This window comes from Oncorhynchus mykiss, chromosome 26 (assembly GCF_057628025.1).
Source record: "Oncorhynchus mykiss isolate SJ-2025 chromosome 26, ASM5762802v1, whole genome shotgun sequence".
Classification (NCBI taxonomy): domain Eukaryota; kingdom Metazoa; phylum Chordata; class Actinopteri; order Salmoniformes; family Salmonidae; genus Oncorhynchus; species Oncorhynchus mykiss.
The window spans coordinates 12,841,625-12,858,663 of record NC_143047.1 but is presented as its reverse complement, the minus strand read 5'-3'; the positions used below and the strand labels follow the sequence as shown (position 1 = coordinate 12,858,663).

General features: G+C 45.3%; 1 protein-coding gene and 1 long non-coding RNA gene across 5 annotated transcripts in view; one reads left to right on the top strand and one right to left on the bottom strand.

Moving 5' to 3' along the window:
• Positions 1–11,164, bottom strand: part of LOC149971375 (uncharacterized) — a 318,492-nt gene extending 307,328 nt beyond the window's left edge. Inside the window, exons 1-2 of the long non-coding RNA XR_016492234.1 lie at positions 11,051–11,164; positions 10,621–10,682 (exon numbers count right to left, since the gene is read on the bottom strand). This is a non-coding gene — a long non-coding RNA (uncharacterized LOC149971375). The remainder of the gene's footprint in view (positions 1–10,620; positions 10,683–11,050) is intronic.
• mtss1lb (MTSS I-BAR domain containing 2b) overlaps positions 1–17,039 on the top strand; it is a 72,090-nt gene that overhangs the window by 37,281 nt on the left and 17,770 nt on the right. The gene's annotated exons all lie outside the window — the stretch shown is intronic.

Genomic DNA, 17,039 nt, shown 5'->3' with positions numbered 1-17,039 from the left:
TGGAAAACGGAAACCGGAAACCGGCTTCTGCTATGAATGACAAGGAAGGTCATAGTTCATGAAAGTGGTGAATAGAATAACACCTAAGAATATGGTTTTAGTGTACAGTTTAAACGCATGTCAGAATGTTATAGGCTGACTGGTTGACCTCTACATGGCTCAGAGATGTCCTGTCACGGTAGTCTGGCTGACACCTAACTTGAAGTCCGCCAAGCTACTGTCGCGGTACATCCAGAATGGAAAATGATATATATATATATATATATATATGACTGGCGTCTCCAAGGCTTTCTCCTGTAAAGCCCTGTTCTCCCTGTTCTCCTCTATATATATATATTCAAATTTACATGAGTAACCAGTCACGGCTGTGTGAACTGACCTAGGACCAGATGCTAAGACAGAGGCTCTTCCTGTTCTCTGCTCATTCCTCAGCTACTGATTGACCTAGGTTCAGTAGCAGAAGTTTAATGTTCTGGGTGTCCCATGTCGCCCTGACTACGTTCTCAGCCTGCTCTCCATTCCTAGAATACAGTCCACGCCATGCCATTCCATCTCCATTTAAATAGAGTGCACATTCCCAGCTCTCCCCTGGCTTTTAGCAATTGAATAGTCCAGATCAGTGGGTAGGACTGGCTGGCCAGCTATTCAGCACAGTACAGTCCTGGTGCTGTGTATTCAATCTAACTTGACGTTCTTGGTCTCGCATTCGATCAGTGAAGTTAGACATTAGCTTATTTGGGGTAAACTTTTTTTGAACCCAGATAAATGCGTAGGCTTTAATCATGCAGACAGCGTTTCTCAGACAGTCGAAATCATGAATCAGCTGTGATCGTTTTTATGGATGTATACAAAGAAATGTATATTGAAAAAAGGTCAAACTAAACAAAATGCAGCTAGTTTGCAGTCTTTACAGCTTCAGTTTGAAGTGATTTGTGTTTGAACGTGTGAAAAGGTTAAATAACATTCTTAGATCTGAATGTTACTACATTTTTTCTTGTGGTTTTTATGGAAAGTTTCTTAATGTTGTCAGAACAATTTGAGAACATTACTTTAAATAGAACCATGAGGAATCCTGTAGGACACATTATGCTGAAGTAATGAAATTCTAACAGAAGAACGTTGTTTCTTAACGTTCTCTGAACTATTTGAGAACATTCCCAATATCAAACCTGTTGGAGAACATTCATAGAGCATGACCAACATTTTAATTGAATGTAGCCATGTTTAAACTTTTAGGAAACATTCTGTTTAAGTAATGAAATGCCAACAAATACTGTTTTTTATTGTCAGGTTCCTTAATGTGCTGAGGATGTTCCAAAGCCAAGCCACTATCCAGCATCATTCCCAAAAAGTAGTGGTAGGTTGAATGCAAAATAAAGATAGGACAAATACACTCTCACCATGTGGAAACATATGGTTCTCGGAACGTTTTGAGCTAGCTGGGTACTGTGAAACGCTCTCATCATTGTACTGATTGCTCTGATTGCGTTCGTACTCCATTTTGTGGGCTTCAAGGCTACTTACTACATGTATGCAGTGAGCCTGTGTTCCCTGTGCAAGTTGTGTAAGGTCTGCTGCAGTGTCAGTCATTCATTTTATTTCCACGCTGCAGTGCTACTAGTGATTTCTGAATTTTGTCCATCCTCCATTTTCCTCTGCATTGTGTGTGTGGTTCAGGCTATATTCGATCCACTGCAGCACAGTAACATGTTATCCATGTTTCAGTATCTTGCGCCACAGTATGCATGAATCCAGTCTGGTGTGTAATGACGGTGGTGCTGTGTTTTGGGGCCGCGGCTCACAGGCATGGACACATGCTGGGATAGGAATCCAGGCCTCCATGAATGATTCTGTTTTTTATTTGCTGCTGCTGCAGTCTCTCTGTCTCGCCTGCTTTTTCGGTCTTGCTCTCTCATCTCTCTCCCTCTCTCTCTCTCTCTCTCTCTCTCGTTCTCTCTCTCACTTTCTCTATTTATTTCTCTGTCTACTCCTCCCCCCCTCCACCTCTCTCTCTCTCTCTCTCTCTCTCTCTCTCTCTCTCTCTCTCTCTCTCTCTCTCTCTCTCTCTCTCTCTCTCTCTCTCTCTCTCTCTCTCTCTCTCTCTCTCATCCCTCTCACGTTGTTGCGATGTCGTGGGCTGATCGCTCTCTGCCGCAGACGGCTGTAACCCTGGCAACCAAAGTCACACCTGCCATGGCGATACCCTCCTCTCCTCATTATCCCAGTCAAGCCCAAAAGCTCTGTCATCCCTACTCTGTCTCCCCCTCCTCCTCCCCTCACCCCTTTCCCATCTTCTTCATTGCCCTTTGTGCTCCGCTCTGCCTCTCTGGATGGAGTTCTGGGAGAGAGGTGTGTCTACGTACTACATACAAGGGCCGGCCACTAGCAAGACTTGCCATGCTCGTGTCTCGGTTTTCCCCTATCATGGGAGTGACTCAACTAAATAACACTGTACCCATTTGAAACATGACCCATGGAATGCTGTACCAGAGTAGTATGGAAGTGAGGAGACCTGTCTCTCCAGGGACAGGCAGTGTGTGATCTATGGCACAGATACACTATGTCTACAAAGTATGTGGATACCCATTTAAATTAGTGGATTCGTCCATTTCAGCCACACCCCGTTGCTGACGGGTGAATAAAATCGAGCACACAGCCATGCAATCACCATAGACAAACATTGGCATTAGAATGGCCTTACTGAAGAGCTCAGTGACTTCCAACGTGGCACTGTCATAGGATGCCACCTTTCTAACAAATAGGTTTGTCAAATTTCTTCCCTGCTAGAGCTGCCCCTGTCAACTGTAAATGCTGTTATTGTGAAGTCGAAATGTCTAGAACGGCTCAGCTACGAAGTGGTAGGCAACACCAGCTCACATTATGGGACCGTGTGCTGGTGCCGTGTGCTGGTGCCGTGTGCTGGTGCCGTGTGCTGGTGCCGTGTGCCGAGTGCCCGAAGCCGTGTGCCGTGGGCCGAGTGCCGAAGCCGAGTGCCGAAGCCGAGTGCCGAAGCCGAGTGCCGAAGCCGAGTGCCCGAAGCCGTGGGCCGTGTGCCTGGGCCGTGTGCCGAAGCCGAGTTCCGAGTGCCCGAAGCCGTGTGCCGAAGCCGTGTGCCGAAGCCGTGTGCCGAAGCCGAGTGCCGGTGCCGTGTGCCGTAGCACGTGTGCCGAAGCTGTGTGCCGTAGCACGTGTGCCGAAGCCGTGTGCCGTGTGCCGAAGCACGTGGTGTGTAAATAATCTTCTGTCCTCGGTTACAACACTCACTACCGAGTTCCAAACTACCTCTGGAAACAACGTCAGCACAGTAACTGTTCGTTTGGACTGCTTCACCATCTGGCAGTCCAATGGACAAATCTGGGTTTGGTGGATGCTAGGAGGATGCTACCTGCCCGAATGCATAATGCCAACTGCAAAGTTTGGTGGAGCTGGGGCTGTTTTTCAGGGTTCGGGCTACACCCCTTAGTTCCAGTGAAGGGAAATCTTTACGCTACAGCATACAATGACATCCGACATGATTCTGTTCTTCCAATTTTGTGGCAACAGTTTGGGGAAAGCCCTTTCCTGTTTCAGCAAGACAATGATGCTCAAAGTGAGGTCCATACAGAAATGGTTTGTCGAGATCCATTTTAATGCCCATGTTTTTGGAATGAGATGTTCAACGAGCACATACATGCAGTGTATGTTCTAATCCGATGTTGACACATCTCTCATCTCCTCTGTCCATCTCTTTGATCTGGGCCAAAGCCTCAGGACTCTAGACATTTTATACGTGGGCCATCGTGGGTATTACAGATCAGGACCTGCGTGTGTGTTTTGTGTACATCTTAGCTCAGATTGACCAGGGATTAAAAGGCTACACAGTACAGTATGGTGGATGTAGGAAGGTGCTTAGTCTATTGGATGTGTAAGCAGTTTTATGGAAAGGTGTATCTGTCTATATATTGCTAGACATGAGTGTGCGTCTGCACGTTTGTGTGTGTGTTTGTGTGCGCTCACTATCCCCTTGCTGGTGAGTTGGCTCCAGTACGTGGGCCAGTCATGTCAGCGTTGTGATTCCTCATACAGGGAGTGGCCAGTTCTCTCTGCTCTGCCCTGGTGCTAATGTTTGGTGCGTTAGTCAAAGTGTGTAAGTGCGCGGCTGCGCACATCAATGCATGTGGGTGTAATGGTGTGTGTCTGTATTGGTCCTTGTGTGTGTGTGTGTGCTTCTGAATGTGTGTTTTGGTGTGCGTGTGTGTGTGTTGAGGCTATGCTGTCAGGGCACCCGGCTTGGTGAAGAAGCCCTGGTGAAGCCATGTGGGCCTCAGAGGGGTATATTGTGGAATATTCTGGGCCGGCCTGCCTGAGAACTAGGCCAGACTGTTAGACAGACGGACAGACTGAGCAGCCAGGATTCCACTGGGACATGCCCATCCAATCATAAGGGACAGAGATGCACTTTGTCTGACTGAGATTACACACAAACTAGGTGATGAAGGTGCAGAGAGTTGAGATTACCTTGGCTGCTGGGTCATAATCCCTGTGATTGCCTTATTCCCACTCTGAGGGTTGGGAGATTCATAATACATGTAGTAATGTATGGTTACATCATGAGGCAGCTGTCTGTACTTCTGAAGTTCTAGATCTGTCAGTGTGTATAAGCAAGAGGGCCTAATGTGTTCTGTATCTGGTGTGTGTGTGTGTGTGTGTGTGTGTGTGTGTGTGTGTGTGTGTGTGTGTGTGTGTGTGTGTATATGGTCTCTCAGTACCAGTGTAATCCTGTGTCTCCCAGCAGGATTGTAACTCATAAAACAGGACTATTAAAAGTCTCCTAATCCTCCAGAGGCAGGCTGGGGGTAATTAGTACCAGAGCAGAGCGCCCCAACTCTCTCATTCATTAATGCCGTCCAAATGGTATTTACCAAACGACTTGTACATGACTCACTCACACTCCCTCCTTAGATACAGGAAGTAACAGGATGTACAGTGGATGAGTCTGTCAGATTCCTCTGGGGAATCACAGGTGTGTGTGTGTGTGTGTGAATGATGCAATAGAGCGAGGGAAAGGGGCTGACGAATCCCCCTGCAGATTTCATCTCCCCCCGTTGCCATGGAGATGCTCTGGTGGGAAGGCCACAAAGCCTGAGGCACAGAGAAAAGGAAAATGCTTGTGTGAGTCAGAGAGAGGAAAAGAGAGCGAAAGAGAGAGGAGAAAGAGAGAGGAAGTGGTGATGGTGGACTATTATTACTGAGCAGAAAGTCTAAAGAGGCTCATTGATATTCTCTGGGAAAGGAAAGCAGCCCTTGCTGGGTGTGTTCGTGGTAAACAGGCCTGCTAGAGGAGCTCTGTCTGCCCCTCTCTCACTCAAACTCTTGTTTTTTCTCTCTCCTTCTCTCTGAGTGAAGGGGTTTGTTTGGGGGTGATGGGACGTCCACCCCCGCAGCTCTAGGATGATTTCATTCTGGGGAAATCAGCCATTCCTTCTCTCCCCTTTCACCCTACTTACCTGCTCACCATAACGATCAGACAACAAACCCTGTAAATATCGAAATGAACACCTAAAACCACATCACTCCCTCCTTCACGTCTGGACAGCTCTAGTGTAAATTGATGGGACTATATGGGAGGGGAAATAGGCTGTGTAGAACTCTCCCATGACTGTATCTGTGAAAGCCTTCCTACTCTGTGATGTCTTAGCCAAGTGGAGGGAGAGATGGGCTGAGTAAAAATGCTTAGGGCCAGTGAGTTTGGCCCAGATGTGTGCGCTAAAGAGCTATTTTCTGCCCATGCGGTAATCACTAAATTATGAATGTTGAGTTTATGACACAGTATGCTGCAGTCACGGCATGGGGGTGTGTGTGTGTGTGTGTGGGGGGGGGGGGGGTGTATAAGCTGTATGTGTGCTTGTGTGATTAGCACTCAAGTAGAGTGTGCTGTGAGTGAGCGCTCATGCAGTCTGTGTGTGTTAGGCACGTTTTTATAAGTTGGTGTATGTGCATGGCATGTATTTGTGTGTGACCTATTTTCTCCATCTCTCATAACAGAATGCTGATTGGGGTGTTGTATTAGCTGTATTAGTAGTTGTAGTTTTAGTTGTATTAGTAGTTGTAGCAGTATTTGTATTAGTTGTATTATGTCTTAGGTGTGTGTGTGTGTGTCTATAGAGCTGTGCAGACATTGATTGGGTTAGTGTGCAAATGAGGAGAGGAGGGCTGACACAAGGAAAGGGTCAGTCACAATGGCAGGCTGGGCCATCCTCCCTGATCTGTCACACACACTTCTCCTTGATGGGATAAATATAGAGCCTCAAATAAGACTCAGATCCAGGGTTTTAAAGTGGAACTGGCACAATGTGAACTACTTTGCAGATATGAAACAAACAGACAATCATAATATGAGTAAAAAATATTGAATTCCCAGTTTATGCTATAAAAACAACTTTATAAGAGGTTTTAAATGTAGGTTATATTTGATTCAACATTCCATGTCGTACACGAATGCATTGTTAGCTGAATAGATGGATGCAGTTAATTGCATGATTAATATCATTCACCAATACATTTCTTAGAAGTCCAAAAAATATTGCTATCGTGTTGTAAATCACAGCTGGCCTGGTACATTGTTTGCTGCCTCCTTTCAGGATGCACTGTTTCAGTTTCCATGACTCAATATTTTGGACAAAAAAATGGAATGGCTGGGAATGTCAATACAATCAAACTAGTAAGGGCAATGATTACAAGTCAGTCATAACGTGGCTAATATGCTAGCATATCTATTTATGTCGCAAGCTAAAAACAGAGCCTAACGTTTAGATAGATAGCTAGCTAGTGGGTGGGTGACAGACTTTTTCAGCTAGAAATGCAGGTGTCATTTGGTTAGCTAGCAAGAGATGTGAATCGCCTTGCTAGCTAGCTATGCTAAACTACTGTTATACAGTTAGTACATCTCTTGTGTTCGTAAATTCACTCTGGCTAGCTATCTACTCCGATTTTAGAGCACTCTGGTCTACGTGTGCCAGAGTGCACAATAACTAATGAATTTACGAATGCACAACACCCGTTGAATATGACCAGTGTCAGTATATGTAGGCTCAAAAATGTGGTTCGTCATGAACGCACTATATAACATGACAACGACCTTACCAGTTCTGCCAGGGCGAGCAAAAGCTCGAGAAGAGTGAAGTAGCTAGCAAGCTAGCCATCTTTAGCCAGTTAGCTTGGGGGCTTGGTTGGGACGAGCATACTTTGGCAGGCAAGCCGCAGACTATTCCCCCATCATTTACCAGTGCAATTTTGACTGCCAACTTCCTGAAAAAGGTTTGCTCTGCCTATCATTAGTTGTTGATCTTGTTGATGTGCATTTTGGGAAAGATGGCCTACCTTTTTTATGGTTGTTTGATCAATAGGACTGTAAAGTTCCCAAATGTAAGATGACTCCTGTGGTATTTATCTGCATATGTGCAGCAATCCAATCAAGTGCATTTTGTGACTTTTGCCGAATGCATTCCAGTTATTTAACGTCACGCTGTTGCAACTGCCTGTAAACACACAGTCCAGTTCAAAGTGAATGGTGGCAGGCCCTTGTGGCAAATGTCTAGAGCTCCGAGACAGGATTGTGTCGAGGCAAAGATCTGGGGAAGGGTACCAAAAAATGTCTGCAGCATTGAAGGTCCCCGAGAACACAGTGGCCTCATCATTCTTAAATGAAAGAAGTTTGGAACCATCAAGACTCTTCCTAGAGCTGGCCGCCCGGTCAAACTGATCCCTGGTCACGGAGGTGACCAAGAACCCGATGGTCACTGACAGAGCTCCAGAGTTCCTCTGTGGAGATGGGAGAACCTTCCAGAAGGGCAACCATCTCTGCAGAACTCCGCCAATCAGGCCATTATGGTAGTGGCCAGATGGAAGCCACTCTTCAGGAAAAGGCACATGGCAGCCCGCTTGGAGTTTTCCAAAAGGGACCTAAAGGACTCTGACCATGAGAAATAAGATTCTCTGGTCTGATGAAACCAAGATTGAGCTGTTTGGTCTGAATGCCAAGCGTCACGTCTGGAGGAAACCTTGCACCATCCCTACGGTGAAGCATGGTGGTGGCAGCATTATGCTGTGGGGAGGTTTTTCAACGGCAGGGACTGGGAGACTAGTCAGGATCCAGGAAAAGTTGAACGGTGCAAAGTTCAGAAAGATCCTTGATGAAAACCTGCTCAGGACCTCAGACTGGGGTGAAGGTTTACCTTCCAATAGGACAACGACCCTAAACACACAGCCAAGACAACGCAGGAGTGGCTTCGGGACAAGTCTCTGAATGTCCTTGAGTGGCCCAGCCAGAGCCCGGACTTGAACACCGATTGAACATCTCTGGAGAGACCTGAAAATAGCTGTGCAGTGACGCTCCCCATCCAACCTGACAGAGCTTGAGAGAATCTGCAGAGAAGAATGGGAGAAACTCTCCAAATAAAGGTGTGCCATGCTTGTAGCATCCTCCGCCAAGAAGTATTGAGGCTGTGATCACTGCCAAAGGTGCTTCAACATAGTACTGAATAAAGGGTCTGAGTACTGAATACACATGTAAATATGATATGGGAAAGGGTACCAAAAAATGTCTGCAGCATTGAAGGTCCCCTAACGCTAACTCTAACCCTATTTTTTTCTGTTTGTAATAAATGTACAAACATTTCTAAAGTGTGGAAAACGTGAAGGGGTCTGAATACTTTCTGAATGCACCGTATATGAACAGATTTGAATAAGAGTTCATGTTGTTAAAATGCTGTCAGTTCCACTTTTAAGTCTCTGCCTAGGCACTAGAATGTTAGTAAGTTTTTATTTTTTTTCTCACCACAGTCCCAATATCCTATTCCCAATGGAAAGCTTGAAGCTATTGTGTGACTTGCATGTGAAGGGCTGTGGGCCTACTGCGGCCCTGAAAGCAAACATTTCTAAAATGTGGAACATTTCCAGGAGCCCCATAAAGAGTCATGGGATAGCATGTGAAACCACAGCCACCCACCTTGTGACTGAGCAGAAAATGGCTGGAAGTGGTTGTGACTGAGGAAGGGAGGAGGTGGAAGAGGAGAAAGAGAGACACCCAGGGATCAAGGAAGATCCAGCACTGATAAGCAACAGTCTAATGATCCATTGCCAAAGTGATACTATGATACGGATGTGAATGTAGCCTTATTTTCATACAGTAACACTTTAGAGTTACTGGTATTAGATAGGTACTATTATATTAGGTAGAGAGGAGTGGAAGTTAAAGAATGTTCTGCCAGAGTGACCTTAGCAACAGACAGCCCCACCGACAGTCACGAGGAGTGCTAGTTCTGCATTGTCACGGCAACCAGCAGGACTGTCAGTCTGAGGGGTGCTGATTGATTTGGAAAGGGAACGAAGGCAGGGAACGAGGGGCCTGTGTCTGCGTGTTTTCTTCTGACTGTGTCTCTCCAACGAGCGGAATGGAAAAACAGTGTTCTTGTGCATTAACCACACGCTCCTACCTGCATTGCTGTCCTCAAACTGAACCCACCTGCTAGAAAGGCTTGCTGTGCCTCCACAGAGGTCTAATTTGAGTTTAAGCTAGTGAGCAGTATTGGAGTCTTGCCAGGCAACTGGCCAAGTTTATCCACTTATTTCCTAAAGTTCATCAACCGTGCAGACGGAATGAAAATGAGGTTCTCTCTACACTTTTTCATTTGTTTTCTCACTTGTTCACTCACCGTCTCTCAAAGACTGACAAATAGGAACATTTCACACAGAGGACAGGATAGTTATAAACACTAACACGTCAGGGTGTTTTTACTAGTGGGCACACCACCTATAATGCAGCCTCCATGGCAGGTCAGTGACCCTCCTGTGTCCCAGGGTGGAAGAAAGGCAGAAAGGAAGCTGAGCAATGTCAGAAAAGGCAGAGCGAGGGATGAGAGGGAATAGAGGGATATCCCACGGTGAGTCCCCGTGGAGGAGGGTGGGGCGCCCACAGCAGGGGCTGTACTAATTACACCTTCTTTACTGTCACACACACACACACACACACACACACACACACACACACACACACACACACAGGGCTGAGTGGCAGTGCGGAGAATGATTCACGAATTGAGCATGTCCATATCCCACTGCCATAAAGCATGCAGCCTACTAAGTTCCTACTGCATCTATTTCATATGCAAACCCTAACATGCATCCAAAGATGAAAAGGTGTGTGTGTGTGTTTGATCTACTGCTCTCCAACCAGTGAATTCATCAGGGCTCCATCAATAGAGCTCCATAAATATGCAGTGCAGACTGGCTTGGCTTCCTCCTCTCTCCCAAAACGTGCTTCACCTTACCATGGGGATAAGTTAACCTTTCTGATCTCCCCATCCCGGATCCGGGTTCGTGAATACAGACTCAAGCTCATTACCATAACGCAACGTTAACTATTCATGAAAATCGCAAATGAAATGAAATAAATATGCCATCTCTCAAGCTTAGCCTTTTGTTAACAACACTGTCATCTCAGATTTTCAAAATATGCTTCTCAACCATTGCAAAACAAGCATTTGTGTAACAGTATTGATGGCTAACGTAGCATTTAGCATTAGCATTCAGCTGGCAACATTTACACAAAAAAACAGAAAAGCATTCAAAAAAATAATTTACCTTTGAAGAACTTCAGATGTTTTCAATGAGGAGACTCTCAGATAGCAAATGTTCAGTTTTTCCTGAAAGATTATTTGTTTAGGACAAATCGCTCCGTTTTCTGCGTCACGTTTAGCTATGAAAAAACCCCTGTATCCAGGATTGTGTAAATCTATCAGCAAGCTCATTAGCATAACACAACGTTAACTATTTATGAAAATCGCAAATGAAATGAAATAAATATGCCATCTCTCAAGCTTAGCCTTTTGTAAACAACACTGTCATCTCAGATTTTCAAAATATGCTTCTCAACCATAGGAAAACAATCATTTGTGTAAAAGTAGCTAGCTAGAGTTAGCATTTCGCGTTAGCATTTAGCGTTAGCATTAGCGTTAGCATCCAGCACGCAACATTAACAAAAACATAAAAGCCTTCAAATAAAATCATTTACCTTTGAAGAACTTCTGATGTTTTCAATGAGGATACTCTCAGTTAGATAGCAGATGCTCAGTTTTTCCAAAAAGATTCCTTGTGTATTAGAAATAGCTCCGTTTTATACATCACATTTGGCTACCAAAAAAAATCCATAAATTCAGTCCTCAAAACTTTTTTCCAAATTAACTCCATAATATCGACTGAAAACATGGCAAACGTTGTTTAGAATCAATCCTCAAGGTGTTTTTCACATATCTCTTCATTGATACATCGTTCTTGGACACATGCTTTCTCTCCTGAATCCCAGGAGAAAATGACCGCACCTGAAGATTACGCACAAATTTAGACAAAGGACACCGGGCGGACCTCTGGAAAATGTAGTCTCTTATGGCCAATCTTCCAATGATATGCCTACAAATACGTCACAATGCTGCTAAGACCTTGGGCGAACGACAGAAAGTGTAGGCTCATTCCTTGCGCAATCACAGCCATATAAGGAGAGAATGGAAAACAGAGCTTCAGAAATTCTGCTAATTCCTGGGTGATGCATCATCTTGGTTTCGCCTGTAGAATGAGTTCTGGGGCACTTACAGACAAAATCTTTGCAGATTCTGAAACTTCAGAGTGTTTTCTTTCCAAAACTGTCAAGAATATGCATAGTCGAGCATCTTTTCGTGACAAAATATCGCGCTTAAAACGGGAACGTTTTTTATCCAAAAATGAAATAGCGCCCCTAGAGCTCTAAGAGGTTAAGCGAATGAGACCTGAGATATGTGTGTTAGTGTTTTGGACTGGCAGTGGTGTATTATATTAGATGGTGTGTGGTATGTTGTTTAGGGTGGTTGCATACTGCAGTATTTTACAGGGAGCTGTGAATATGGGGTATGTCTGTGTGTCTGTCTGTGTTTGTTGAGGCAGTGGGTTGGGCAGAGACTAGCAACAGTGTCTGGGTTGGTTTTCTGCTTCTGCGGTCCTTATCTCCAGGAAATACACTTGAGGAGATCTGGGGAACCCCTAGCAGCTGTCCCACAGAACAGATGAAAAGACCGGGTCAGGAATCAGGATGTACGATTAGCGACTGGGATTGCACGTTCACACACTTCCCTACTGCTACGGAGAACACGTGGCTGGAGGTCTGATGTCTCGGTGTGGTATTGAATTCCGTTGAGTCCTCTTGCTGTTTGTCTAGGCCCGAGTGTTGATTCCACAGGTCAGAGTCTGCAGGGGCGTGTGGATGTTAGCTGTTAGCACCACTGTGTGTGTTTGAACAGTGGCCACTCTACTCCCTCTCAGTGGCGACTTGGCTTATCCTCTTTCATCTGCAAGGAAATACTCCAGGCTGTCATGACCCCGACGTTCCCTCTTTGATAAATCAGGAAAGAAGAAAAGAACTCACATCCTCTACTTCTACCGTTCGATAGCCTCACCGAGGGAGGGGAGGAGAGAAAGACATGTAGTACAGTCGTGGCCAAAAGTTTTGAGAATGACACAAATATTAATTTCCACAAAGTTTGCTGCTTCGGTGTCTTTAGATATTTTTGTCAGATGTTACTATGGAATACTGAAGTATAATTATGTAACTGATGGTTGGGAGAAGTTGCTCTCATTCTTTATTCATGGCTGTGTTCTTAGGCAAAATTGTGAGTGAGCCCACTCCCTTGGCTGAGAAGCAACCCCACACATGAATGGTCTCAGGATGCTTTACTGTTTGCATGACACAGGACTGATGGTAGCGCTCATGTTGTCTTCTCCGGACAAGCTTTTTTCCGGATGCCCCAAACAATCGGAAAGGGGATTCATCAGAGAAAATGACTTTACCCCAGTCCTCAGCAGTCCAATCCCTGTACCTTTTGCAGAATATCAGTCTGTCCCTGATGTTTTTCCTGGAGAGAAGTGGCTTCTTTGCTGTCTTTCTTGACACCAGGCCATCCTCCAAAAGTCTTTGCCTCACTGTGCGTGCAGATTCACTCACACCTGCCTGCTGTCATTCCTGAGCAAGCTCTGTACTGGTGGTGCCCCGATCCCACAGCTGAATCAACTTTAGGAGACGGTCCTGGCGCTTGCTGGACTTTCTTGAGCACCCTGAAGCATCTGACCACTCTTCATAACATTCTGGAGTATATGCAAATTGCCATCAACAAAGTGAGGCAGCAGACTTTGTGAAAATGTATATTTGTGTCATTCTCAAAACTTTGGGCCACGACTGTAGACTGTCATGCTGAATTGTATTAGCAACCTAAAAGGTGTCTGTAGGTGTCTGTAGCCTGACAGGATGTGTGGTTGAGGAAATCAGTTAGGGGGGGGGGGGAGAGATGGAGGGAACACGAATGCCAGCGGAAGATGCCTGATCACTCTGTTCCTGCCTGTCATTCTCTGTCGCCCTGCTCTATCGCTCTTTCCTTCTGCCTTCCTCTCTCTCCACACTCCCTCTCACATCCACCCAATGCACCCACTCCTTGCTGTCTCCTTCTCTCCCTCCACCTTTCGCTCTGTCATATCAGCCTGTTCCCTCACCATGGTGTTGGTGACTAAATGTCATGGGAAAAATCAATATGTGCTGGCTCCCTGTGGGTTCACTGCGGGAGGGGAGTGTTGCAGGGAGGAGGGTTACAGGCAGGGAGGCTAACAGTAAACACAGGCTGGCTGTGCTGGGGTTAGGGCAGGAGCAGATGGGGATGACAGCAGACTACACAGAGGAGAGGAGTTCCTTTCAGGATTAGTTCACTAGATGTCTCTATTTGGGGTTGACCTATAGCTAAACAAGGTATAGTGACTGAGCTATTGGCTGCCTATACTGTACAAATACTGTGTGTGTGGCAGATTAAACATGCTTAATTTTACTCACATTCCTCACCTTTCTATATATACAGTGGGGCAAAAAAGTATTTAGTCAGCCACCAATTGTGCAAGTTCTCCCACTTTAAAAGATCAGAGAGGCCTGTAATTTTCATCATAGGTACACTTCATCTATGACAGACAAAATGAGGGAAAAAAATCCAGAAAATCACATTGTAGGTTTTTTAATGCATTTATTTGCAAATTATGGTGGAAAATAAGTATTTGGTCAATAACAACAGTTTATCTCAATACTTTGTTATATACCCTTTGTTGGCAATGACAGAGGTCAAACGTTTTCTGTAAGTCTTCACAAGGTTTTCACACACTGTTGCTGGTATTTTGGCCCATTCCTCCATGCAGATCTCCTCTAGAGCAGTGATGTTTTGGGGCTGCTGCTGGGCAACACGGACTTTCAACTCCTTCCAAATATTTTCTATGGGGTTGAGATCTGGAGACTGGCTAGGCCACTCCAGGACCTTGAAATGCTTCTTACGAAGCCACTCCTTCGTTGCCCGGGCGGTGTGTTTGGGATCATTGTAATGCTGAAAGACCCAGTCATGTTTCATCTTCAATGCCCTTGCTGATGGAAGGAGGTTTTCACTCAATCTCACGATACATGGCCCAATTCATTCTTTCCTTTACACGGATCAGTCGTCCTGTCCCTTAGGAGAAAAACAGCCCCAAAGCATTATGTTTCCACCCCCATACTTCACAGTAGGTATGGTGTTCTTTGGATGCAACTCAGCATTCTTTGTCCTCCAAACACGACGAGTTGAGTTTCTACCAAAAAGTTATATTTTGGTTTCATCTGACCATATGACATTCTCCCATTCTCCCAATCTTCTTCTGGATCATCCAAATGCTCTCTAGCAAACTTCAGACGGGCCTGGACATGTACTGGCTTAAGCAGGGGGACATGTCTGGCACTGCAGGATTTGAGTCCCTGGTGGCGTAGTGTGTTACTGATGGTAGGCTTTGTTACTTTGGTCCCAGCTCTCTGCAGGTCATTCACTAGGTCCCCCCGTGTGGTTCTGGGATTTTTGCTCACCGTACTTGTGATCATTTTGACCCCACGGGGTGAGATCTTGCGTGGAGCCCCAGATCGAGGGAGATTATCAGTGGTCTTGTATGTCTTCCATTTCCTAATAATTGCTCCCACAGTTGATTTCTTCAAACCAAGCTGCTTACTTATTGCAGATTCAGTCTTCCCAGCCTGGTGCAGGTCTACAATTTTGTTTCTGGTGTCCTTTGACAGCTCTTTGGTCTTCGCCATAGTGGAGTGGAGTTTGGAGTGTGACTGTTTGAGGTTGTGGACAGGTGTCTTTTATACTGATAACAAGTTCAAACAGGGGCCATTAAATACAGGTAATGAGTGGAGGACAGAGGAGCCTCTTAAAGAAGTTACAGGTCTGTGAGAGCCAGAAAAATCTTGCTTGTTTGTAGGTGACCAAATACTTATTTTCCACCATAATTTGCACATAAATTCATAAAAAATCCTACAATGTGATTTTTCTGGACTTTTTTCTCATTTGGTCTGTCATAGTTGAAGTGTACCTACAATGAAAATTACAGGCCTCATCTTTTTAAGTGGGAGAACTTGCACAATTGGTGGGTGACTAAATACTTTTTTGCCCCACTGTGTGTGTGTGTGTGTGTGTGTGTGTGTGTGTGTATCTATATCTCACACACACAGCTGCACATACCTAGCTACACACACATAGCTAGACACCTAGCTACACACAACTACACACAGAGCTAGACACACGCTGGCCTAATTTGTTTCCCAGATGTGAGACTTTTTTTTTCTCCCTCATCTTGTTGTTGATCTCTTGTGGATGTTGTTATGAGAGCGAGAGAGAGGAAGTTCATAAGAATATAAAACAGGAAGAGAATATATTAAAAGGAGGGAAAACAAACACACACACACACACACACACACACACACACACACACACACACACAGGCTGTTACAGTCTCTCCCCAGCAGTTAGCTCTTTAGAATGTGTGAGGAGATCCCTCTCAGCACTGCCTCTCTCTCTCTCTCGCTTTCTGTCCCCCTCTTTCTCTCGCTTTCTCTCCTCTCTCTTTTTGTCACTAGCTATCAACCTCTCTCTCCCACTCTGTTTCGCTCTCCTGCGCTCTCTCAACTTTAACTTTCAATTTCAAGGTGCTTTATTGGCATGACATTAGGCACTATTTCATATTGATGTTAGAAAATGCCCCCACTCCTTCCGTTTGTGTGTGGGAGGAGGGTGTAGGGTTAGGGGGCATTGCCCTGGGCTGGATTAATACATGGTTGCTGGGTAATTAAGCAATACGGCTCGGGGGGGTGTGGTAAATTGACCATATACCACGAACCCCCAAGGTGCCTTATTGCTATTATAAACTGGTTAGCAACGTAATTAGAGTAGTAAAAATAATTGTTTTGTCATACCCGTGGTATACAACAGCTGTCAGCCAATCAGAATTCGGGACTTAAACCACCCAGTTTATAATTATGAATAGACATTCTCTGTATTTTAACAGTGTGTGTTCACGGAGACTGGCCTTTTAGTCTCTCTCTGTCTCTCTGCAGGAATCACTGATTTGACTTTAGGCATCCAAGTGAAGGAGGGCCCAGCAGTACAGAAGGCGGATAGCTTTACCGGCATTGTCAATAATAAGTCCTTCCCTTAATAAGTCCTTAGTTTGGTTCATCTCTAGATGTCATTTGGCAAAAATGACTTTCACAAATGAAGTAGTACCCCCCACCCCCCTTCTCATTTGTCCCTCTCAATGTGTATACATTTGAATACTAGGAGCCCATCTCTCTCACCAGTCTTATAGGTATGACCTCCCCAAGATGAGGCCAAGGTCACAGGAGGTGATGGCTGTACCGATAGGGATGGGGTGGACCAGGGGGCAGGATGCTCGGATTGACTCAGATAGGATCCTGCTGTCTCTCAGTCCAGGTCACTCTCATGGTGTGTACACACACACACAGTGTCAATGAGCGACTGGAAGACGGGGAGGACTAATATGATGATATGACTTAAGTGAAGGAGCTGGCTTCTCTGCACTTAATCTGAGGTTGAAGGGTCTGCTTGTCCAACAGGAGTAATCAGACGGAGTTTTGGCAACCCCTCTCCCTCCCACTGGGGCACGTGTAGGGACAGGGGTGTAGTCAG